The sequence below is a fragment of the Somniosus microcephalus genome, chromosome 15, assembly GCF_052327205.1.
Source record: "Somniosus microcephalus isolate GS21.2 chromosome 15, FLI_Smic_1.0, whole genome shotgun sequence".
Lineage (NCBI taxonomy): Eukaryota > Metazoa > Chordata > Chondrichthyes > Squaliformes > Somniosidae > Somniosus > Somniosus microcephalus.
Window position 1 is genome coordinate 14,065,479 of NC_141001.1, and position 24,761 is coordinate 14,090,239.

Here is a 24,761-nt window from a genome sequence, read left to right on the forward strand (position 1 = left end):
GGATGTACTGTCAGTCTTGAATCTGGGGATATGTTCTCTTTTAGTCCCGGAATTGTTCATGGTATTTATCCTACCTGGATCCTGTTGCTCTTAAATGCAGGAACTGTTGATAGGATAGATTTATTGATCCATGAGTGAGCTCTCACAGGTGAGACTACAGAAATGTAATAATTTGAATGCAACGCACCCTCTGATTAAGGGCATAATCCATGAAGGCTCTCACAAGTTGTATCTGTTGTCTTTGCCCTACTATCTGCAGCTTCTGGCTTTAAATGTTAAGTATAACCTTTAACTGGTTTAGATTTTCAACCCTTGCGACTATGTCTGATGTACGGCTATCGCACCGTTCCTGTGATTGCATTCAGACCACTACCGCTGTCAGGTGGAAGGACTGGCTTTGGGGGTGGCAAACCAGTGAAGTCCTACTTTGTTAAGTGGGGGAGTGCAGGGTGAGGGAGGGTTGTATTTAGTGCCCCTGTATCATTTATGTGCCATGAGGCTTCGAGAATGACCCCGAGCAGGATGTGACAGGCACTTTGACCCGATGTGCACATCAGTGGACTTCAAAAATAAAATGGGAGACCTGGGTAATTTAAAATGGCCGTTCAGTCTCCTCAGTTCAAGGATTTCAGACACCAGTTCCTGCGCCTCCCCAGGAGTATCCAGTTAGTGAAAATACAAAGAAAGACTGCGTGGGCTTGTACACTAAAGGCTTATCAATACCATCAGGAAAAGGTCACAGATCTTACTGTGTGTGAGCTTCTGTTGAAAGCGACAGGCTCGGAAGCTGAGCAGGTTCTGTGCTGAGGTCGGGAAAGGGATCATTCTGCTCACCCGGCTCCAGGAAACAGGCTGCTCATTGTGGAACTGCAGCAATGTCGAGGAAAAGAAATACCAAACTACAATTGTGGAACTTGTAGATGCCTGTGACTATTGAGTAAACATGACTCTTAATTTAGAGTGTTAGTGACTGCACTGGTACTAATCAGACACTTCAGCAGAGTGTAGAACACTCAACAACAACAGCTTGCAGTACTGTCGCGCCCCTCATATACAGGAAGAGGTCTCAGAACAACTTACAGTAAGGAGGAAAAGGATACACAGGACACTGGAGCATGTAACTGTATGAAGTTCCTGTTTATTCAGTATGGTAGAGTTGTTTGTGTAACTGTAAACAGAAAATGCTGACATTATACAGCATAGCAAAGTAATCCTAACCCTGCTGAATAAAGAGGAATTCCACCTGATTAGCACAAGTGCAGTTCCTCACAATCTTGGCTTTTGCACAGTGAGTAATTCTTACCCCACTGAATACATTTCCTACAGTTACACAGTGAGCAGTCTTTATCCTGACAATTTTAAACAGGAGCTTTGTAGAGTTGCGCCATGAGCAACCCATTGCATATTTTAAACCGGAGCTCTACAGCGTGTGTAACTGTTACCCTGCTGAATGAAGAGGAACTTTGTACAGTTGCACTGCCTTACTATGCTGTTTAGCCCATTGTGATGAGAATTACTAGGTTGTGTATATTTTAGGATTTGTGTTATCCTGTCGTGCCACTGCATTAATATTCCTGTACACAGGCACCTATTCAAACAGCAGGCTGTCGATGGATAGCCTGGTAAAGTTGAACTTGCACTCAGGTTATATCCAGTGAGGGCAGCAGATTCTTGCATGGAGCATGTCATTTCATTGGCAGAGGGGGTAACAATCCTACCCCTACTCCAGTGAAGCTCCCATGAATCAGACAGCACAGAAGGAGGCCATCGTGTCTGTGCCGGCTCTTTGAAAGGGTTATTCAATTAGCCCCACTCCCCTGCTCTTTCCCCATACTGCTGCAATTTCTCCCCTTCAGGGAAGTGACTGTTGAATCTGCTTCCACCACCCTTTCAGGCAGCGCATTCCAGATCACAACAACTTGCTGCGTAAAATAAATTCTCTTCACCTCATCTCTGGTTCTTTTGCCAATTATCTTAAAGTAATGGAACCCCTGTCCTTACAGTGCTAGCGTTGCAGCGGGATCTGTTCAGTTAGTGTCTCACTTTCCATTCATTCTACACTTGCTGGTTACCATAGTGATGTCACTTCAGTAGGTCACTCATTAGAGAGTCAACAGCTCACAGGAATTAGACAGAAAATAAAAATAGTTTGGTTGTACTGGAGATGGACAAGCTTGCTAGGATTCAGCTCACTTCTGAAGTGGGTGTTGGCTCGTGGAGTTTGTGTGATTGACACGATCGGTGAAGCTGAGGCTGGAATCCCATGATGGATGAACAGAACTCTCTTCTGAGCTCTGTCTCATTCTTACTTTCTTAGGAAACAGCAACACTGCCCACACCTGGATCAGGACAGATGTTCACGGTGCAGGGCAACTGGGTTACAGAGAATGCACAACATGGTGCAGCTGTGTAATGGTTTAGAATCTCCGGCAACATCTTACCCATTCCTTCAGCTGCACACCTAGGGCTCTGACCTCTGCCTTTCATTCTGGACTGTGCTTGGCACCTGTTCCTGTTGCCCTAGAGTGTGGAGGTCAAGGGTCATTCCACATTCAGTTAACCTGCCCTGCAATTGATTGGTTAGGCAATAGGGCGCTGTTGCTTCGCTTCTTCCCAACAACGAGGCTTTGAGTGAGTTGTGTGTGAAGTGGCCTCAGCAAGACCTAGCCTGTTTAATATACTATTCCTCTTCATCTGGCCACCTCAGCCTCCTACCCCTCTCCCCCACCAATCACCCCCATACCTGCTCACACACACAGCAGGTGGTAGCAGTAGGCAGTGTGACTGGGACTGGAGATCAGATTAATAAACGTCATTGGGAAAAGTAATTGTGACGCTTTGGAATTAAATAGCGATAGTTTATCAGTTTTGAGTGAAGTCACTGTGGGTGATAGGAGCAGTAAATGACAAATTTCCTTCTGTCCTCTGTGATGCAGTCTCAGTAATTGATATACAACAGCACTGTATTCAGCTTAGGTTTAAATATCAACAATAACTTGCACTATCCCTTGTAGATTAACAGGGGCAACTTAGCACATCCTCCAGTGGAGGAATCCATATTAATACTACCTCTAATACCTCTTCATATTCAGTGTGCAGAGGTGTTTGGCCCCGAGATCAGTTTATAGATGTGATCAGAGAGCCTGGGTCAGTTTACAGATGTAAATGGGGCCTGGTTCAGTTTCTAGGTGTGATCAGAGTCTGGGTCAGTTTATAGGTGTAAACAGGGTCTGGGTCTGTTTATAGGTGTAAATGGGGCCTGGGTCAGTTTATAGGTGTAAACGGGGCCTGGGTCTGTTTATAGGTGTAAATGGGGCCTGGGTCAGTTTATAGGTGTAAACAGGGCCTGGGTCTGTTTATAGGTGTAAACAGGGCCTGGGTCAGTTTATAGGTGTAAATGGGGCCTGGGTCAGTTTACAGATGTAAATGGGGCCTGGTTCAGTTCATAGGTGTGATCAGAGTCTGGGTCAGTTTATAGGTGTAAACAGGGCCTGGGTCTGTTTATAGGTGTAAATGGGGCCTGGGTCAGTTTATAGGTGTAAATGGGGCCTGGGTCAGTTTATAGGTGTAAACGGGGCCTGGGTCAGTTTATAGGTGTAAACGGGGCCTGGGTCAGTTTATAGGTGTAAATGGGGCCTGGGTCAGTTTATAGGTGTAAACGGGGCCTGGGTCTGTTTATCGGTGTAAACGGGGCCTGGGTCTGTTTATAGGTTACTGCATAAGATAAGAGCTCACGGAGTTGGGGGTAACATATTATCATGGATAGAGAATTGGCTAACTGACAGAAAGCAGAGAGTCGGGATAAATGGGTCATTTTCTGGTTGGCAAACAGTAACAAGTGGAAAAAAACCAGAAAATGCTGGAGATACTCAGCAGGTCAGGCAGCATCTGTGAAGAGAGAAACAGAGTTAACGTTTCAGGTCGATGACCTTTCATCAGAACTAGAAAAAAGCAGGAAATGGAACAGATTTTTAAGCAAGTATGGGGGAGGGGATGAAAGAACAAAAGGGAAGGTCTGGGATAGGATAGAAGACAGGAGAGGTTAAGAGACATTTAAGAGATATTCAAGGCAAAAGGAGATGGTAATGGGACAGTAACTAGTGGGGTGCCACAAGGTTCGGTGCTGGGGCCCCAACTATTTACAATCTACATTAATGACTTGGATGAAGGGATCGAGTGTAATGTAGCCAAGTTTGCGGATGATACAAAGATGGGTGGGAAAGTAAGTTGTGCAGAGGACTCAAAAAATCTGCAAAGGGATATAGACAGGCTAAGTGAGTGGGCAAACATTTGGGAGATGGAGTATAATGTGGGAAAGTGCGAGGTTATCCACTTTGGCAGGAAAAATAAAAAAGCAAACTATTATTTAAATGGAGAGAGAATAAAAATTGCTACAGCTCAGAGGGACCTGGGGGTCCTTGTGCATGAAACACAAAATGTTAGCATGCAGGTACAGCAAGTAATCAAAAAGGCAAATGGAATGCTGGCCTTTATTGCAAGGGGGTTGGAGTATAAAAGCAGGGAAGTCCTGCTACAACTGTACAGGGTATTGGTGAGACCACACCTTGAGTACTGCGTACAGTTTTGGTCTCCTTATTTAAGGAAGGATATACTTGCATTGGAGGCAGTTCAGAGATGATTCACTCGGTTATTTCCAGAGATGAGGGGTTTGATTTATGAGGAAAGGTTGAGCAGGTTGGGCCTATACTCACTGGAATTTAGAAGAATGAGAGGTGATCTTATCGAAACATATAAGATATTGAGGGGGCTTGACAAGGTAGATGCAGAGAGGATGTTTCCCCTCATGGGGAAATCTAGAACTCGGCGGCACAGTCTCAGAATAAAGGGTCACCCTTTTAGAACTGAGATGAGGAGGAATTTCTTCTCAGAGGGTCGTACATCTGTGGAATTCTCTGCCCCAGAGAGCTGTGGAGGCTGGGCCATTAAATACATTTAAGGTGGAGATAGACAGATTTTTGCAAGATAAGGGAGTGAAAGGTTATGGGGAGCAGGCTGGGAGGTAGCTTTGAGCCCAAGATCAGCCATGATCTTATTGAATGGCGGAGCAGGCTCGAGGGACCAAGTGGCCTATTCCTACTCCTATTTCTTATGTTGTTATAGGTGTAAACAGGGCCTGGGTCAGTTTACAGGTGTAAGCGGGGCCTGGGTCTGTTTATAGGTGTAAACGGGGCCTGGGTCTGTTTATAGGTGTAAATGGGGCCTGGGTCTGTTTACAGGTGTAAACGGGGCTTGGGTCAGTTTACAGGTGTAAGCGGGGCCTGGGTCAGTTTATAGGTGTAAACGGGGCCTGGGTCAGTTTACAGGTGTAAACGGGGCCTGGGTCAGTTTACAGGTGTAAACGGGGCCTGGGCCAGTTTACAGGTGTAAACGGGGCCTGGGCCAGTTTACAGGTGTAAACGGGGCCTGGGTCAGTTTACAGGTGTAAACGGGGCCTGGGTCAGTTTACAGGTGTAAACGGGGCCTGGGTCAGTTTACAGGTGTAAACGGGGCCTGGGTCAGTTTACAGGTGTAAACGAGGCCTGGGTCAGTTTACAGGTGTAAACAGGGCCTGGGTCTGTTTACAGGTGTAAACGGGGCCTGGGTCTGTTTACAGGTGTAAACGGGGCCTGGGTCAGTTTACAGGTGTAAACGGGGCCTGGGTCTGTTTACAAGTGTAAACGGGGCCTGGGTCTGTTTACAGGTGTAAGCGGGGCCTGGGTCTGTTTACAGGTGTAAGCGGGGCCTGGGTCAGTTTACAGGTGTAAGCGGGGCCTGGGTCTGTTTACAGGTGTAAACGGGGCCTGGTTCAGTTTATAGGTGTAAACGGGGCCTGGGCCAGTTTATAGGTGTAAACGGGGCCTGGGTCAGTTTACATGTGTAAACGGGGCCTGGGTCTGTTTACAGGTGTAAGCAGGGCCTGGTTCAGTTTATAGGTGTAAACGGGGCCTGGGTCTGTTTACAGGTGTAAATGGGGCCTGGGTCAGTTTACAGGTGTAAACGGGGCCTGGGTCTGTTTACAGGTGTAAACGGGGCTTGGGTCAGTTTACAGGTGTAAACGGGGCCTGGGTCAGTTTACAGGTGTAAGCGGGGCCTGGGTCAGTTTACAGGTGTAAGCGGGGCCTGGGTCAGTTTACAGGTGTAAACGGGGCCTGGGTCAGTTTACAGGTGTAAACGGGGCCTGGGTCTGTTTACAGGTGTAAACGGGGCCTGGTTCAGTTCATAGGTGTAAACGGGGCCTGGGTCAGTTTACAGGTGTAAACGGGGCCTGGGTCAGTTTACAGGTGTAAGCGGGGCCTGGTTCAGTTTATAGGTGTAAACGGGGCCTGGGTCTGTTTACAGGTGTAAGTGGGGCCTGGGTCAGTTTACAGGTGTAAGCGGGGCCTGGGTCAGTTTACAGGTGTAAACGGAGCCTGGGTCTGTTTACAGGTGTAAGCGGGGCCTGGGTCAGTTTACAGGTGTAAGCGGGGCCTGGGTCAGTTTACAGGTGTAAACGGAGCCTGGGTCAGTTTACAGGTGTAAGCGGGGCCTGGGTCAGGTTACAGGTGTAAGCGGGGCCTGGGTCAGTTTACAGGTGTAAATGGGGCCTGGGTCAGTTTACAGGTGTAAACGGGGCCTGGGTCAGTTTACAGGTGTAAACGGGGCCTGGGTCAGTTTACAGGTGTAAACGGGGCCTGGGTCAGTTTATAGGTGTAAACGGGGCCTGGGTCAGTTTACAGGTGTAAACGGGGCCTGGTTCAGTTTATAGGTGTAAACGGGGCCTGGGTCAGTTTACAGGTGTAAACGGGGCCTGGGTCTGTTTACAGGTGTAAACGGGGCCTGGGTTAGTTTACAGGTGTAAGCGGGGCCTGGGTCTGTTTACAGGTGTAAACGGGGCCTGGGTCAGTTTACAGGTGTAAGCGGGGCCCATATTCCCATGAGCTGACTGCAGAATGTGTTGATCGGTTTTGAAGCCTGCGATATTAATGGTGATTGTGTAGATGAGCAGTAGTTTGGGAAATGTACTTTCCACAGTCTGGTGCTGTGAAAAATAAGAAATAAAAAAAATAGTGGAATATTGATTGTTAAAGCCCATGTGTCCTTTTGGAAAGTTGCCTAGTCGATTGTTAAAATCATTGGATTAATCCATGTTGTGAGGCAAGTTGTATTGGTTTAATGAGTGCTGCTTCCAAGCTGCACTACAGTAATAAAGGAGAATAAATTATGCTGGATCCTACGCAACAAATGTTGGAATATAAAGGAAGTGGGCAGAGTACGGAGGGGGGAATTACTGACATGGGAGAGTACAGGAGGGGTGGGGGGGGGAAGTACTGACCCTGGGCAGAGTACAGGAAGGGGGGGGATTACTGAGCCTGGGGAGAGTACAGGAGGGGGGGGGGAATTACTGAGCCTGGGGAGAGTACAGGAGGGGTGGGGGGAAATACTGAGCCTGGGGAGAGTACAGGAGGGGTGGGGGGAATTACTGAGCCTGGGGAGGGTACAGGAGGGGGGGGGGAATTACTGAGCCTGGGGAGAGTACAGGAGGGGTGGGGGGAATTACTGACCCTGGGGAGAGTACAGGAGGGGTGGGGGGAATTACTGAGCCTGGGGAGAGTACAGGAGGGGTGGGGGGAATTACTGAGCCTGTGGAGAGTACAGGAGGGGGGGGATTACTGACCCTGGGGAGAGTACAGGAGGGGGGGGGGAATTACTGAGCCTGGGGAGAGTACAGGAGGGGTGGGGGGAATTACTGACCCTGGGGAGAGTACAGGAGGGGGGGGGGGAATTACTGACCCTGGGGAGAGTACAGGAGGGGTGGGGGGAATTACTGAGCCTGGGGAGAGTACAGGAAGGGGGGGGGGATTACTGAGCCTGGGGAGAGTACAGGAGGGGTGGGGGGGGATTACTGAGCCTGGGGAGAGTACAGGAGGGGTGGGGGGAAATACTGAGCCTGGGGAGAGTACAGGAGGGGTGGGGGGAATTACTGAGCCTGGGGAGAGTACACGAGGGGTGGGGGGAATTACTGAGCCTGGGGAGAGTACAGGAGGGGTGGGGGGGATTACTGAGCCTGGGGAGAGTACAGGAGGGCTGGGGGGGATTACTGACCCTGGGGAGAGTACAGGAAGGGGGGGGATTACTGAGCCTGGGGAGAGTACAGGAGGGGTGGGGGGGGATTACTGAGCCTGGGGAGAGTACAGGAGGGGTGGGGGGGATTACTGAGCCTGGGGAGAGTACAGGAGGGGTGGGGGGAATTACTGAGTCTGGTGAGAGTACAGGAGGGGTGGGGGGAATTACTGACCCTGGGGAGAGTACAGGAGGGGTCGGGGGGGGGTGTATTACTGAGCCTGGGGAGAGTACAGGAGGGGGTAGGGGTTATTACTGAGCCCGGGGAGGGTACAGTGGGGAGTAGGGGTTATTACTGAGCCCGGGCAGGGTACAGTGGGGAGTAAGGGTTATTACTGAGCCCAGGCAGGGTACATTGGGGAGTAGGGGTTATTACTGAGCCCGGGGTAGGGTACAGTGGGGAGTAGGGGTTATTACTGAGCCCGGGCAGGGTACAGTGGGGAGTAGGGGTTATTACTGAGCCCGGGGCAGGGTACGGAGGGGAGTAGGGTTTATTACTGAGCCTGGGGAGGGTACAGTGGGGAGTAGGGGTTATTACTGAGCCCAGGGCAGGGTACAGTGGGGAGTAGGGGTTATTACTGAGCCTGGGGAGGGTACAGTGGGGAGTAGGGGTTATTCCTGAGCCCGGGCAGGGTACAGTGGGGAGTAGGGGTTATTACTGAGCCTGGGCAGTGTACAGTGGGGAGTAGGGGTTATTACTGAGCCTGGGGCAGGGTACAGTGGGGAGTAGGGGTTATTACTGAGCCCGGGGCAGGGTACAGTGGGGAGTAGGGGTTATCATTGAGCCCGGGGAGGGTACAGAGGGGAGTAGGGATTATTACTGAGTCCGGGCAGGGTAGAGTGGGGAGTAGGGGTTATTACTGAGCCCGGGGCAGGGTAGAGTGGGGAGTAGGGTTTATTACTGAGTCCGGGCAGGGTACAGTGGGGAGTAGGGGTTATTGCTGAGCCCGGGGCAGGGTACAGTGGGGAGTAGGGGTTATTACTGAGCCTGGGCAGGGTACAGTGGGGAGTAGGGGTTATTACTGAGCCTGGACAGGGTACGGTGGGGAGTAGGGGTTATTACTGAGCCTGGGGCAGGGTACAGTGGGGAGTAGGGGTTATTACTGAGCCCGGGGAGGGTACAGTGGGGAGTAGGGGTTATTACTGAGCCCGGGCAGGGTACAGTGCGGAGTAGGGGTTATTACTGAGCCCGGGGCAGGGTACAGTGGGGAGTAGGGGTTATTACTGAGCCTGGGCAGGGTACAGTGGGGAGTAGGGGTTATTACTGAGCCCGGGTAGGGTACATTGAGGGAAAGGGGTTATTACTGAGCCCGGGGCAGGGTACAGTGAGGAGTAGGGGTTATTACTGAGCCCGGGCAGATTACAGTGGGGAGTAGGGGTTATTACTGAGCCCGGGGAGGGTAAAGTGGGGAGTAGGAGTTATTACTGAGCCCGGGGAGGGTACAGTGGGGAGTAGGGGTTATTACTGAGCCTGGGCAGGGTACAGTGGGGAGTAGGGGTTATTGCTGAGCCCGGGGCAGGGTACAGTGGGGAGTAGGGGTTATTACTGAGCCCGGGGCAGGGTAGAGTGGGGAGTAGGGATTATTACTGAGTCCGGGCAGGGTAGAGTGGGGAGTAGGGGTTATTACTGAGTCCGGGCAGGGTACAGTGGGGAGTAGGGGTTATTGCTGAGCCCGGGGCAGGGTACAGTGGGGAGTAGGGGTTATTACTGAGCCCGGGGCAGGGTACAGTGGGGAGTAGGGGTTATTACTGAGCCCGGGGCAGGGTACAGTGGGGAGTAGGGGTTATTACTGAGCCCGGGCAGGGTACAGTGGGGAGTAGGGGTTATTACTGAGCCCGGGGCAGGGTACAGTGGGGAGTAGGGGTTATTACTGAGCCCGGGCAGGGTACAGTGGGGATTAGGGGTTATTACTGAGCCCGGGGCAGGGTACAGTGGGGAGTAGGGGTTATTACTGAGCCCGGGGCAGGGTAGAGTGGGGAGTAGGGGTTATTACTGAGTCCGGGCAGGGTTGAGTGGGGAGTAGGGGTTATTACTGTGCCCGGGGCAGGGTACGGTGGGGAGTAGGGTTTATTACTGAGCCCGGGCAGGGTACAGTGGGGAGTAGGGGTTATTACTGAGCCCGGCGCAGGGTACAGTGGGGAGTAGGGGTTATTACTGAGCCCGGGGCAGGGTACAGTGGGGAGTAGGGGTTATTACTGAGCCCGGGGCAGGGTACAGTGGGGAGTAGGGGTTATTACTGAGCCCGGGGCAGGGTACAGTGGGGAGTAGGGGTTATTACAGAGCCCGGGCAGGGTACAGTGGGGAGTAGGGGTTATTACTGAGCCCGGGCAGGGTACAGTGGTGAGTAGGGGTTATTACTGAGCCCGGGGCAGGGTACAGTGGGGAGTAGGGGTTATTACTGAGCCCGGGCAGGGTACGGTGGGGAGTAGGGGTTATTACTCAGCCTGGGGCTGGGTACAGTGGGGAGTAGGGGTTATTACTGAGCCCGGGGAGGGTACAGTGGGGAGTAGGGGTTATTACTGAGCCCGGGCAGGGTCCAGTGGTGAGTAGGGGTTATTACTGAGCCCGGGGCAGGGTACAGTGGGGAGTAGGGGTTATTGCTGAGCCTGGGCAGGGTACGGTGGGGAGTAGGGGTTATTACTGAGCCTGGGGTGGGTACAGTGGGGAGTAGGGGTTATTACTGAGCCTGGGGTGGGTACAGTGGGGAGTAGGGGTTATTTCTGAGCCTGGGGCAGGCTACAGTGGGGAGTAGGGGATATTACTGAGCCCGGGCAGGGTACAGTGGGGAGTAGGGGTTATTACTGAGTCCGGGCAGGGTACAGTGGGGAGTAGGGGTTATTACTGAGCCCGGGCAGTGTACAGTGGGGAGTAGGGGTTATTACTGAGCCTGGGCAGGGTACAGTGGGGAGTAGGGGTTATTACTGAGTCCGGGCAGGGTACAGTGGGGAGTAGGGGTTATTACTGAGCCCGGGCAGTGTACAGTGGGGAGTAGGGGTTATTACTGAGCCTGGGCAGGGTACAGTGGGGAGTAGGGGTTATTACTGAGCCTGGGCAGGGTACGGTGGGGAGTAGGGGTTAATACTGAGCCTGGGGCAGGGTACAGTGGGGAGTAGGGGTTATTACTGAGCCCGGGGAGGGTACAGTGGGGAGTCGGGGTTATTACTGAGCCCGGGCAGGGTACAGTGGGGAGTAGGGGTTATTACTGAGCCCGGGGCAGGGTACAGTGGGGAGTAGGGGTTATTACTGAGCCTGGGCAGGGTACAGTGGGGAGTAGGGGTTATTACTGAGCCCGGGCAGGGTACGGTGGGGAGTAGGGGTTATTACTGAGCCTGGGGAGGGTACAGTGGGGAGTAGGGGTTATTACTGAGCCCGGGGAGGGTACAGTGGGGAGTAGGGGTTATTACTGAGCCCGGGGAGGGTACAGTGAGGAGTAGGGGTTATTACTGAGCCCGGGCATCGTACAGTGGGGAGTAGGGGTTATTACTGAGCCCGGGCAGGGTACAGTGGGGAGTAGGGGTTATTACTGAGCCTGGGCAGGGTACAGTGGGGAGTAGGGGTTATTACTGAGCCTGGGCAGGGTACGGTGGGGAGTAGGGGTTAATACTGAGCCTGGGGCAGGGTACAGTGGGGAGTAGGGGTTATTACTGAGCCCGGGGAGGGTACAGTGGGGAGTCGGGGTTATTACTGAGCCCGGGCAGGGTACAGTGGGGAGTAGGGGTTATTACTGAGCCCGGGGCAGGGTACAGTGGGGAGTAGGGGTTATTACTGAGCCTGGGCAGGGTACAGTGGGGAGTAGGGGTTATTACTGAGCCCGGGCAGGGTACGGTGGGGAGTAGGGGTTATTACTGAGCCTGGGGAGGGTACAGTGGGGAGTAGGGGTTATTACTGAGCCCGGGGCAGGGTACAGTGGGGAGTAGGGGTTATTACTGAGCCCGGGCAGGGTACAGTGGGGAGTAGGGGTTATTACTGAGCCCGGGGAGGGTACAGTGGGGAGTAGGGGTTATTACTGAGCCCGGGCAGGGTACAGTGGGGAGTAGGGGTTATTACTGAGCCCGGGGAGGGTACAGTGAGGAGTAGGGGTTATTACTGAGCCCGGGCATGGTACAGTGGGGAGTAGGGGTTATTACTGAGCCTGGGCAGGGTACAGTGGGGAGTAGGGGTTATTACTGAGCCCGGGCAGGGTACAGTGGGGAGTAGGGGTTATTACTGAGCTTGGGCAGGGTACAGTGAGGAGTAGGGGTTATTACTGAGCCCGGGCAGGGTACAGTGAGGAAAAGGGGTTATTACTAAGCCCGGGGCAGGGTACAGTGAGGAGTAGGGGTTATTACTGAGCCCAAGCAGATTACAGTGGGGAGTAGGGGTTATTACTGAGCCCGGGGAGTGTAAAGTGGGGAGTAGGGGTTATTACTGAGCCCGGGGAGGGTACAGTGGGGAGTAGGGGTTATTACTGAGCCTGGGCAGGGTACAGTGGGGAGTAGGGGTTATTACTGAGCCCGGGGCAGGGTACAGTGGGGAGTAGGGGTTATTACTGAGCCCGGGGCAGGGTACAGTGGGGAGTAGGGGTTATTACTGAGCCCGGGCAGGGTACAGTGGGGAGTAGGGGTTATTACTGAGCCCGGGGTAGGGTACAGTGGGGAGTAGGGGTTATCATTGAGCCCGGGGAGGGTACAGTGGGGAGTAGGGGTTATTACTGAGCCCGGGCAGGGTACAGTGGGGAGTAGGGATTATTACTGAGCCCGGGGAGGGTACAGTGGGGAGTAGGGGTTATTACTGAGCCCGGGCAGGGTACAGTGGGGAGTAGGGGTTATTACTGAGCCCGGGGAGGGTACAGTGGGGAGTAGGGGTTATTACTGAGCCCGGGGCAGGGTACAGTGGGGAGTAGGGGTTATTACTGAGCCCGGGGAGGGTACAGTGGGGAGTAGGGGTTATTACTGAGCCTGGGGTGGGTACAGTGGGGAGTAGGGGTTATTACTGAGCCCGGGGCAGGGTACAGTGGGGAGTAGGGGTTATTACTGAGCCCGGGCAGTGTACAGTGGGGAGTAGGGGTTATTACTGAGCCTGGGCAGGGTACAGTGGGGAGTAGGGGTTATTACTGAGCCTGGGCAGGGTACGGTGGGGAGTAGGGGTTAATACTGAGCCTGGGGCAGGGTACAGTGGGGAGTAGGGGTTATTACTGAGCCCGGGGAGGGTACAGTGGGGAGTCGGGGTTATTACTGAGCCCGGGCAGGGTACAGTGGGGAGTAGGGGTTATTACTGAGCCCGGGGCAGGGTACAGTGGGGAGTAGGGGTTATTACTGAGCCTGGGCAGGGTACAGTGGGGAGTAGGGGTTATTACTGAGCCCGGGCAGGGTACGGTGGGGAGTAGGGGTTATTACTGAGCCTGGGGAGGGTACAGTGGGGAGTAGGGGTTATTACTGAGCCCGGGGAGGGTACAGTGGGGAGTAGGGGTTATTACTGAGCCCGGGGAGGGTACAGTGAGGAGTAGGGGTTATTACTGAGCCCGGGCATCGTACAGTGGGGAGTAGGGGTTATTACTGAGCCCGGGCAGGGTACAGTGGGGAGTAGGGGTTATTACTGAGCCTGGGCAGGGTACAGTGGGGAGTAGGGGTTATTACTGAGCCTGGGCAGGGTACGGTGGGGAGTAGGGGTTAATACTGAGCCTGGGGCAGGGTACAGTGGGGAGTAGGGGTTATTACTGAGCCCGGGGAGGGTACAGTGGGGAGTCGGGGTTATTACTGAGCCCGGGCAGGGTACAGTGGGGAGTAGGGGTTATTACTGAGCCCGGGGCAGGGTACAGTGGGGAGTAGGGGTTATTACTGAGCCTGGGCAGGGTACAGTGGGGAGTAGGGGTTATTACTGAGCCCGGGCAGGGTACGGTGGGGAGTAGGGGTTATTACTGAGCCTGGGGAGGGTACAGTGGGGAGTAGGGGTTATTACTGAGCCCGGGGCAGGGTACAGTGGGGAGTAGGGATTATTACTGAGCCCGGGCAGGGTACAGTGGGGAGTAGGGGTTATTACTGAGCCCGGGGAGGGTACAGTGGGGAGTAGGGGTTATTACTGAGCCCGGGCAGGGTACAGTGGGGAGTAGGGGTTATTACTGAGCCCGGGGAGGGTACAGTGAGGAGTAGGGGTTATTACTGAGCCCGGGCATGGTACAGTGGGGAGTAGGGGTTATTACTGAGCCTGGGCAGGGTACAGTGGGGAGTAGGGGTTATTACTGAGCCCGGGCAGGGTACAGTGGGGAGTAGGGGTTATTACTGAGCTTGGGCGGGGTACAGTGAGGAGTAGGGGTTATTACTGAGCCCGGGCAGGGTACAGTGAGGAAAAGGGGTTATTACTAAGCCCGGGGCAGGGTACAGTGAGGAGTAGGGGTTATTACTGAGCCCGAGCAGATTACAGTGGGGAGTAGGGGTTATTACTGAGCCCGGGGAGTGTAAAGTGGGGAGTAGGGGTTATTACTGAGCCCGGGGAGGGTACAGTGGGGAGTAGGGGTTATTACTGAGCCTGGGCAGGGTACAGTGGGGAGTAGGGGTTATTACTGAGCCCGGGGCAGGGTACAGTGGGGAGTAGGGGTTATTACTGAGCCCGGGGCAGGGTACAGTGGGGAGTAGGGGTTATTACTGAGCCCGGGCAGGGTACAGTGGGGAGTAGGGGTTATTACTGAGCCCGGGGTAGGGTACAGTGGGGAGTAGGGGTTATCATTGAGCCCGGGGAGGGTACAGTGGGGAGTAGGGGTTATTACTGAGCCCGGGCAGGGTACAGTGGGGAGTAGGGATTATTACTGAGCCCGGGGAGGGTACAGTGGGGAGTAGGGGTTATTACTGAGCCCGGGCAGGGTACAGTGGGGAGTAGGGGTTATTACTGAGCCCGGGGAGGGTACAGTGGGGAGTAGGGGTTATTACTGAGCCCGGGGCAGGGTACAGTGGGGAGTAGGGGTTATTACTGAGCCCGGGGAGGGTACAGTGGGGAGTAGGGGTTATTACTGAGCCTGGGGTGGGTACAGTGGGGAGTAGGGGTTATTACTGAGCCCGGGGCAGGGTACAGTGGGGAGTAGGGGTTATTACTGAGCCCGGGGCAGGGTACAGTGGGGAGTAGGGGTTATTACTGAGCCCGGGCAGGGTAGAGTGGGGAGTAGGGGTTATTACTGAGCCCGGGCAGGGTACAGTGAGGAGTAGGGGTTATTACTGAGCCCGGGCAGGGTACAGTGGGGAGTAGGGCTTATTACTGAGCCCGGGCAGGGTACAGTGGGGAGTAGGGGTTATTACTGAGCCCGGGGCAGGGTACAGTGGGGAGTAGGGGTTATTACTGAGCCTGGGCAGGGTACAGTGGGGAGTAGGGGTTATTACTGAGCCTGGGGCAGGGTACAGTGAGGAGTAGGGGTTATTACTGAACCCGGGCAGAGTACAGTGGGGAGTAGGGGTTATTACTGAGCCCGGGGAGGGTACAGTGGGGAGTAGGGGTTATTACTGAGCCTGGGCAGGGTACAGTGGGGAGTAGGGGTTATTACTGAGCCCGGGGCAGGGTACAGTGGGGAGTAGGGGTTATTACTGAGCCCGGGCAGGGTACAGTGGGGAGTAGGGGTTATTACTGAGCCCGGGGAGGGTACAGTGGGGAGTAGGGGTTATTACTGAGCCCGGGGCAGGGTACAGTGGGGAGTAGGGGTTATTACTGAGCCCGGGGAGGGTACAGTGGGGAGTAGGGGTTATTACTGAGCCTGGGGTGGGTACAGTGGGGAGTAGGGGTTATTACTGAGCCCGGGGCAGGGTACAGTGGGGAGTAGGGGTTATTACTGAGCCCGGGGCAGGGTACAGTGGGGAGTAGGGGTTATTACTGAGCCCGGGCAGGGTAGAGTGGGGAGTAGGGGTTATTACTGAGCCCGGGCAGGGTACAGTGAGGAGTAGGGGTTATTACTGAGCCCGGGCAGGGTACAGTGGGGAGTAGGGCTTATTACTGAGCCCGGGCAGGGTACAGTGGGGAGTAGGGGTTATTACTGAGCCCGGGGCAGGGTACAGTGGGGAGTAGGGGTTATTACTGAGCCTGGGCAGGGTACAGTGGGGAGTAGGGGTTATTACTGAGCCTGGGGCAGGGTACAGTGAGGAGTAGGGGTTATTACTGAACCCGGGCAGAGTACAGTGGGGAGTAGGGGTTATTACTGAGCCCGGGGAGGGTACAGTGGGGAGTAGGGGTTATTACTGAGCCTGGGCAGGGTACAGTGGGGAGTAGGGGTTATTACTGAGCCCGGGGCAGGGTACAGTGGGGAGTAGGGGTTATTCCTGAGCCCGGGCAGGGTACAGTGGGGAGTAGGGGTTATTACTGAGCCCGGGCAGGGTAGAGTGTGGAGTAGGGGTTATTACTGAGCCCGGGCAGGGTACAGTGGGGAGTAGGGGTTATCATTGAGCCCGGGGAGGGTACAGTGGGGAGTAGGGGTTATTACTGAGCCCGGGCAGGGTACAGTGGGGAGTAGGGGTTATTACTGAGCCCGGGCAGGGTACAGTGGGGAAAAGGGGTTATTACTGAGCCCGGGGCACGGTACAGTGGGGAAAAGGGGTTATTACTGAGCCCGGGGCAGGGTACAGTGGGGAGTAGGGGTTATTACTGAGCCCGGGCAGGGTACAGTGGGGAGTAGGGGTTATTACTGAGCCCGGGCACGGTACAGTGGGGAAAAGGGGTTATTACTGAGCCCGGGGCAGGGTACAGTGGGGAGTAGGGGTTATTACTGAGCCCGGGGCAGGGTACAGTGGGGAGTAGGTGTTATTACTGAGCCCGGGCAGGGTACAGGAGGGAAGTTACTGGCCTCAGGAGGTGAGCTGTGGAAATGATTGGCGTGTGGAAGGTTGCGGGCATGGTGGGAGATGTACAGGCGGGGCAGGAAACTGCCTCGTGAATCTCTATTCGCCGTGCCCAGTGCCACTCCCACGTCTTAGTAGTGATAATGAAAGAAAGAAAGCCTTGCATTTCTATAGCGCTTTTCACGACCACCAGACGTCTCAAAGCGCTTTACAGCCAAAGAAGTACTTTTGAAGTGGAGTCACTGTTGTAATGTGGGAACTAGTCCAACGTTGTGACCCATTCCCTCCCACCTCCCCCAGAATAGTCCCTTTGGCTGTTGTTTCTCTGCTGCTGCCTGCCGTTTATTAAACCTGGTAATTACTCTTACTGTGACTGCATTGTTGGGCTTTAGTGGTATGGAATGAATTGGGATGTCAGTCCCTAGCTGGTGAGTCACATATCACGAGCAGACTGTGGAACCTCTTTGCGAAAGTGCTGCTGAAGTATCAGCATCTATTTATTCACCAATGTGCGCTACATTATCATAATTAAAATGTCATAACAACTTCACATTTAAATGTTTAATTAACTGCAATAAAGAGGATATGTATTAAAAATTGATTTGTAATTCTGCACTAATCATGCAAATGCTGGTGCCAGTTTGTAATGAGATTCTGAGTTGGAGAGGTAATGAGGCTGTGTGTCGGGGAGAATTCCAGGGGCTGATAATGATTGGTGTCTCGGTGTGTTTCTGTGCTCCTGCTTCATTAATCACAGTGCTCAGGGAATTGCTGGACCTTTTACATTATTAGCCAGCAGTTTTTGGAACAACAGATTTACAGGTGCCCTCCCATGTACACGCACATTCGCTCGCACACACACACACCCTTCACCCTGCAATTGCTTTCTTTGATTCATTTGCTGCTGTGCCTAACTCTGCTGCCCGTGTCCTAACTCGCACCAAGTCCCATTTACCCATCCCCCCTGTGCTCGCTGGCTGGCCTATATTGGCTCCCGGTCCGGCAATGCCTCAATTTAAAAATTCTCATCCTTGTGTTCAAATCCCTCCATGGCCTCTCCCCTCACTAGCTCTGTAACCTCCTGCAGCCCGCCGAGATCTCGGCGTTCTTCTAACACCGGCCTCTTGTGCATCCCCGCCTTCCAACACCCCGCCATTGCTCTCCTGCAGGTTTGATGTTTCATCGAGCATTGGGTTAAACTGCAGCTCTCCACCCGGCCTGGATCTGGTAGCGTAATTGATGTACTCTGGAGAGTACCTGTCACGGTGACCTGATTTGTGAATACTCTAATGCAACTGTGATCAAAACATAGCGGTAAAATGATCTGCAGTAAGACGGGCTGCTCAGACTGCAGCCAGAGATGCATCATATGTAGGAAGCCAAGGCTCGTGTTTTTACTCTCCCCGTATCTATCCAGGGTAATCCAATCTTCCATTTAAACACCTCACTAAGAAGTAGGCTTGAGACCCCCGAATGTGACAGTCTGAGTGGGATGCTGACCGACCTTGACCACCGTCACCAGAGAAGCCATCACGTTAATCCATATCAGCATGTAAGCTTGTGGGTCGGGTCTCGGGATCGGGGTGATGTTTACTCCCAGCTCTATGAATACTGCCAGTGTCTGAACAGAAAGTGGAGCACGGTTCAGATTCCCCTCCCAATGGTTCAGTTTCTGTATTTCTGTCATTTACTTTACAACCAGATGGCGACTCACATTGGGTGGGGTGGTACCGGCTTGGAAGTGAGTGGGGGGAGGAGTTGAGGTCTTCAGCTTATATTAGGAAGAGCCTGGCTGCTATTCTTCCTTATGTACTGGAATCTGCACTCACTGTTTTATTGAAGCTCAAAGTGCAGGTTTCTGCCCAGACCAGACCATTCAAACACTGACACTGCTGCTGGGTGTGGTAATAAGAGCTGAGCAGCCACATATCCAGGAGCAAAGCTTTGATGTTTCTGCAGACAATTACACCCACTAACACAAATCACACGGAAAGTTCAGATAAAAGTGAACAGTGTGAGGAATAGTCTGTACCAGAACTGAGTGTCCTCACAATGACAAGTAGTCATGCTGAGCTTGAGTTTGGCCACTGAATGTTCATGTGTGCTGTGCAGCCTGTCCTTTCACTCTGGTCCTGGGATTGAGTCGAGCCAGACTGATGAATGAAGCTGCTCTCGCTGGTTTTGCATGTCTGTCACTTACTTTTCCTCTCCCTCCTACACTCGTTTTCCTTTTCTCTTTCCTCCTCCTTTCTCTCTTTCTCCTTCCCCCCTCTCCCATTGTGAGACTCCCACATGGTGGGAGTTTGGGTAGATGTACACATCTAACATTACACTGACTAAGTTTCACTCTGAGGAAACAACAGTAAGAGCTGAGATGGTTTATGGTGACAAGATAAATATGGTGGGAGTACTCTTCAGTTTCAAAAGATATTTATTGGCAGTTGTAAGTGAGGAAAATCTGGATGGTAAAACAGAACTAACAGACTCAGGTGTTAATCCCAGATCAATAGTTTATTACGAGTGCACACGGGAGGACCACCTCAGCCAACCCCAGCTGGAGGCACCGTTCTCTGAGGAAAAGTAACAATACAGCTTAGTTTATACAGTTTATTAGACAACACCCACTTATTACTAATGGGGTGTATACATGGGAATATTGATACTTCATTGGTTTACATGGTTAATCAATCAACTACTAGGCCTGTCCTTTCAACTCGAGTACCTCCCTGAATACCTCAGTGACAAGCTTATGGGCTGCAAAAGCATCACTCTAACTTCGTATTCATGAGCTTATCTCTTATTCTTGCTATCAAAATAGGGAGGCAGGCATCCCCAGCACGACATGGCCTTGCTGAACAAAGCCCTAGTCAAAAAGGGCCAGCTGACTATTCTCTAAGACCTGTCTGCTAGCATCTCATCAATGTGCCTTTGTGCCTTATCTCTTTCAAGAGGCCTCCTCCAAACCTGTACTCGGGGTAATTTACGAGCGGAGCTTGGAATGTCTTTGGTCATCTACTTGTTAGTTTAAAAGAGTTAATATAGCCAAGTATCCCATGGTGCTTTGCGTTTCGTCTTCCAGCTAACAAGACTAAATGGTACCTTTCAAATCATTCTATACTGGTCGAATATTGAGGACCCCTTTATATCCTTTAAACCAAATTTTATCCTAACATAGTGAAGCACTTTGGGACATTGAGAATGTGGAAGGCAATACACGTTAAGGAAAATATATAGGGAGTTTTACTTTGTACCTGCCCTGGGAGTGTTTGATGGGACAGTGTAGAGGGAGCTTTACTCTGTATCTAACCCGTGCTGTACCTGCCCTGGGAGTGTTTGATGGGACAGTGTAGAGGGAGCTTTACTCTGTATCTAACCCATGCTGTACCTGCCCTGGGAGCTTTACTCTGTATCTAACCCGTGCTGTACCTGCCCTGGGAGTGTTTGATGGGACAGTGTAGAGGGAGCTTTACTCTGTATCTAACCCATGCTATACCTGCCCTGTGAGTGTGTCAATGGGACAGTGTAGAGGGAGCTTTACTCTGTATCTAACCCATGCTGTACCTACCCTGGGAGTGTTTGATGGGACAGTGTAGAGGGAGCTTTACTCTGTATCTAACCCATGCTGTACCTGCCCTGTGAGTGTGTCAATGGGACAGTGTAGAGGGAGCATTACTCTGTATCTAACCCGTGCTGTACCTGCCCTGTGAGTGTGTCAGTGGGACAGTGTAGAGGGAGCATTACTCTGTATCTAACCCATGCTGTACCTACTCTGGGAGTGTTTGAGGGGAAAGTGTAGATGGAGCTTTACTCTGTATCTAACCCGTGCTGTACCTGCCCTGGGAGTATTTGATTGGACAGTGTAGAGGGAGCTTTACTCTGTTTCTAACACGTGCTGTACCTGCCCTGGGAGTGTTTGATGGGACAGTGTAGAGGGAGCTTTACTCTGTATCTAACCCGTGCTGTACCTGCCCTGGGAGTGTTTGATGGGACAGTGTAGAGGGAGCTTTACTCTGTATCTAACCCGTGCTGCACCTGCCCTGTGAGTGTGTCAATGGGACAGTGTAGAGGGAGCTTTACTCTGTATCTAACCCGTGCTGTACCTGCCCTGGGAGTGTTTGATGGGACAGTGTAGAGGGAGCTTTACCCTGTATCTAACCCGTGCTGTACCTGCCCTGGGAGTGTTTGATGGGACAGTGTAGAGGGAGCTTTACTCTGTATCTGACTCGTGCTGTAGCTGCCCTGGGAGTGTTTGATGGGGCAGTGTAGAAGGAGCTTTACCCTGTATCTAACCCGTGCTGTACCTGCCCTGGGAGTGTTTGATGGGACAGTGTAGAGGGAGCTTTACTCTGTATCTAACCCGTGCTGTACCTGCCCTGGGAGTGTTTGATGGGACAGTGTAGAGGGAGCTTTACTCTGTATCTAACCCGTGCTGTACCTGCCCTGGGAGTGTTTGATGGGACAGTGTAGAGGGAGCTTTACTCTGTATCTAACCCGTGCTGTACCTGCCCTGGGAGTGTTTGATGGGACAGTGTAGAGGGAGCTTTACTCTGTATCTAACCCGTGCTGTACCTGCCCTGGAAGTGTTTCAATGGGACAGTGTAGAGGGAGCTTTACTCTGTATCTAACCCGTGCTGTACCTGCCCTGGGAGTGTTTGATGGGACATTGTAGAGGGAGCTTTACTCTGTATCTGACTCGTGCTGTAGCTGCCCTGGGAGTGTTTGATGGGGCAGTGTAGAAGGAGCTTTACCCTGTATCTAACCCGTGCTGTACCTGCCCTGGGAGTGTTTGATGGGACAGTGTAGAGGGAGCTTTACTCTGTATCTGACCCGTGCTGTACCTGCCCTGGGAGTGTTTGATGGGACAGTGTAGAGGGAGCTTTACTCTGTATCTAACCCGTGCTGTACCTGCCCTGGGAGTGTTTGATGGGACAGTGTAGAGGGAGTTTTACTCTGTATCTAACCCGTGTTGTACCTGCCCTGGGAGTGTTTGATGGGACAGTGTAGAGGGAGCTTTACTCTGTATCTAACCCGTGCTGTACCTGCCCTGAGAGTGTTTGATGGGACAGTGTAGAAGGAGCTTTACTCTGTATCTAACCCGTGCTGTACCTGCCCTGGGAGTGTTTGATGGGACAGTGTAGAGGGAGCTTTACTCTGTATCTAACCCGTGCTGTACCTGCCCTGAGAGTGTTTGATGGGACAGTGCAGAAGGAGCTTTACTCTGTATCTAACCCGTGCTGTACCTGCCCTGGGAGTGTTTGATGGGACAGTGTAGAGGGAGCTTTACTCTGTTTCTCTTCCGGGAGTGCTGGATGTTGACATGAAAGATGCACTGACATCCCTCACCTCAATGAGCAGAAATATTCCCCATAAATAAATCAGTCATTTTATCTCCTAGAATATCTCATCATGTGATCTGCATGTTTGATTTCCTGCTGTGTAACTTCAATTGTCAATCATGCAATGCTCTTGATTTCAACATTTTCAAACTAACACCTGTTTACAGAAGTGGAATTTGAAGTGTTAAATTACCATAGCAGCATATCTGTATGGTATGAAGTGCTACTACTGTTTGGGAATATACTAACACTGAGGGTGACATTTTCTGGGTTAAACCATCATGAGGGGAAAACGGTCACTGGGCTGTCTGGTTTAACCATTGAATGAGGGGAATGGTCACTGGGCTGCCTGGGTTAAACCAGTGAATGAGGGGAATGGTCACTGGGCTGGCTGGTTTAACCATTGAATGAGGGGAATGGTCATTGGGCTGGCTGGGTTAAACCATTGAATGAGGGGAAAACGGTCGCTGGGCTGTCTGGTTTAACCATTGAATAAGGGGAAAACGGTCGCTGGGCTGGCTGGGTTAAACCATTGAATGAGGGGAAAACGGTCACTGGGCTGTCTGGTTTAACCATTGAATGAGGGGAATGGTCATTGGGCTGGCTGGGTTAAACCATTGAATGAGGGGAATGGTCACTGGGCTGCCTGGGTTAAACCATTGAATGAGGGGAATGGTCACTGGGCTGCCTGGTTTAACCATTGAATAGGGGGAATGGTCACTGGGCTAAACCATTGAATGAGGGGAATGGTCACTGGGCTGTCTGGGTTAAACCATTGAATAGGGGGAATGGTCACTGGGCTGCCTGGGTTAAACCATTGAATAGGGGGAATGGTCACTTTTTTTATTCGTATATGGGATGTAGGCGTCGCTGTCAAGGCGAGCATTTACTGCCCATCCCTAATTGCCCTTGAGAAGGTGGTGGTGAGTATTCCATCACACTCCTTACTTATGCCTTGTCGATGGTGGAAAGGCTTTGGGGAGTCAGGAGGTGAGACACTCGCTGCAGAATACCTAGCCTCTGACCTGCTCTTGTTGCCACAGTATTTATGTGGCCGGTCCAGTTAAGTTTCTGGTCAATGCTGACCCCCCAGGATGTTGATGGTGGGGGATTCGGTGATGGTAATGCCATTGAATGTCAAGGGGCGGTGGTTAGACTCTCGCTTGTTAGAGATATTCATTGCCTGGCACTTATGTGGCGCGAATGTTACCTGCCACTTATCAGCCCAAGCCTGACCGTCGTCCAGGTCTTGTTGCATGCGGGCATGGACTGCTTCATTATCTGAGGAGTTGTGAATGGTGCTGAACACTGTGCAGTCACCAGCGAACATCCCCACTTCTGACCTTATGTTGGAGGGAAGGTCATTGATGAAGCAGCTGAAGATGGTTGGGCCTCGGACACTGCCCTGAGGAACTCCTGCAGCGACGTCCTGGGGCTGAGATGATTGACCTTCAACCACCATAACCATCTTCCTTTGTGCTAGGTATGGCTCCAGCCAATGGAGAATTTTCTCCTGATTCCCATTGACTTCGATTTTACTAGGGCTCTTTGATGTCACACTCCGTCAAATGCTGCCTTGATGTCAAGGGCAGTCACTCTCCCCTCACCTCTGGAATTCAGCTCCTTTGTCCATGTTTGGACAAGGGCTGTAATAAGGCCGGGAGCAGAGTGGTCTTGGCAGAACCCAAACTGGGCATCAGTGAGCAGGTTATTGGTGAGTAAGTGCCGCTTGATAGCACTGTTGATGACACCTTCCATCACTTTGCTGATGATTGAGAGTAGACTGATGGGACAGTAATTGGCCGGGTTGGATTTGTCCTGCTTTTTGTTGACGAGTCATACCTGGGCAGTTTTCCACATTGTTGGATAGATGCAGTGTTGTAGCTGCACTGGAACAGCTTGGCTAGATGCACAGCTAGTTCTGGAGCACAAGTCTTCAGCACGATAGCCGGGATGTTGTCGGGGCCCATACCCTTTGCTGTATCCAGTGCGCTCAGCCGTTTCTTGATATCACGTGGAGTGAATCGAATTGGCTGAAGACTGACATCTGTGATGGTGGGGACCTCAGGAGTAGGCCAATATGGATCATCCACTCGGCACTTCTGGTTGAAGATGGTTGCAAACACTTCAGCCTTGTCTTTTGCACTCACGTGCTGGGCTCCACCAACATTGAGGATGGGGATATTCATGGAGCCTCCTCCTCCTGTTAGTTGTTTAATGGTCCAGCACCATTCACAACTGGATTTGGCAGGACTGCAGAGCTTTGATTTTATCTGTTGATTGTGGGATCGCTTCGCCCTGTCTATAGCATGCTGCTTCCACTTTTCAGCATGCTGTGTTGCAGCTTCCCCAGGTTGGCACCTCCATTTTAGGTACGCCTGGTGCTGCTCCTGGCATGCTCTTCTACACTCCTTATTGAACCAGGATTGGTATCTTGGCTTGATGGTAATGGTAGAAGAGATGCAACACCTGCCCTTTTACCTCCTCCCTTTCCACCGTTCAGGGCCGCAAACACTCCTTCCAGGTGAAACAGCG

At 52.3% G+C, this 24,761-nt stretch overlaps 1 protein-coding gene across 5 annotated transcripts in view; it reads left to right on the forward strand.

Moving 5' to 3' along the window:
* chid1 (chitinase domain containing 1) overlaps positions 1-24,761 on the forward strand; it is a 359,637-nt gene that overhangs the window by 253,828 nt on the left and 81,048 nt on the right. The window lies entirely within an intron of this gene.